This window comes from Cariama cristata, unplaced genomic scaffold, assembly GCF_000690535.1.
Source record: "Cariama cristata isolate BGI_N322 unplaced genomic scaffold, ASM69053v1 scaffold30909, whole genome shotgun sequence".
NCBI lineage: Eukaryota > Metazoa > Chordata > Aves > Cariamiformes > Cariamidae > Cariama > Cariama cristata.
In genome coordinates this window covers 18,164-19,346 of record NW_009636808.1, presented here as the reverse complement: position 1 = coordinate 19,346, position 1,183 = coordinate 18,164, and positions in this window count along the sequence as shown.

The following is a 1,183-nucleotide window of genomic DNA, read 5'->3' as shown; positions in this document are numbered from 1 at the left end:
CCCGTCCGCGGCGCAACACCCGCCCCGGCCGCTCGCCCCGGTGGCCCAGGCGCTATCAAAGCCGTGCCGGGATGAAAAAAACCAGCGGGCGACAGCCCCGGACGCTTGCCAGGTCCTCACACTGCTGTTGGGCCTAACCTCTGGGGGATAACTAGCACAAAAGCCATTAGTTACATGGCAGGAGAGAAGGGCATCTTTGACTTGAAGCTCAGTAGCCAAAGGGATTTTAATTTATGGGTCATTTTCTTTCAAACTGTGCAACTTCAGGAAGTTTAGTAAGATCTTAAACCGTCAGCAGCTGGGAAAACCTGAGCTTTATAAACACACAGGCCTGCGGCAGGCAATGCAAGCCAAACAGGCCTTTCAACCTGCACAGAGGAATTTATGCTCTTTCTTCAGGGACAAGCTACATCCACACTTGACGCCGGAGAGTTGTACGTTTACTGACAATTCTGCCAAGAACCCTGTACTTCTGAGCAAAGAGTTATTTTTGACTCTGAGTGCTAACATCTCTCACTCAAACCTGTATAACTTGGGATACTCCCAACTGCCAAAACAGACACAAAGATGTTCTCAGTATAAACTAAAGCTGGCTAAAAATGACTGAAAGACTCCAAATGAATGAAGATGTTGGTGGCTCAGGCTGAGGCACCAGTCAAAATATCAAAAAGTGGTTTCTAAACACAGAAAAATGGTTTGCAGTAGATGCACCAAATTACTGTATTAAAACGTGGGCCTGAACTTCTCAGATGAGGTTTTCACCACTTAAATAGATTTTATGCTGGTATGTAGTCCATGATGTTCAGCGTTGGAAAACTGGGAAAGAATCCCAACAAGGACGGATTTAAAGAGTCTCCAGAAGAACTGTGCAAGTCCCTTTGTTTTTCAGAGCTTTGTGTAATCTGCAATTTGTTCCAGTGTTTAGAAAACAGTTCTGTGCTGACCAAGACAATAAAGCGGCTCACTTGATGTTTTCTCTATTCTATTTTCTATATTTAGCCTGAGAGCTGGCAGACCTCTGCCTTCACCATTTGGTTATCAGGAAAGTGTCTGCTAGGGGCCAGGAGCGTCCATTTTGTCTGTGGTGGGAATATCACGAAGAAGAGCCTGAAGTGCCAGAAAAGGGATCACTCACCTCCGTAATAGAGTCCCGTGGCGGGGCACATTCGCCCCCGTTCCCGGT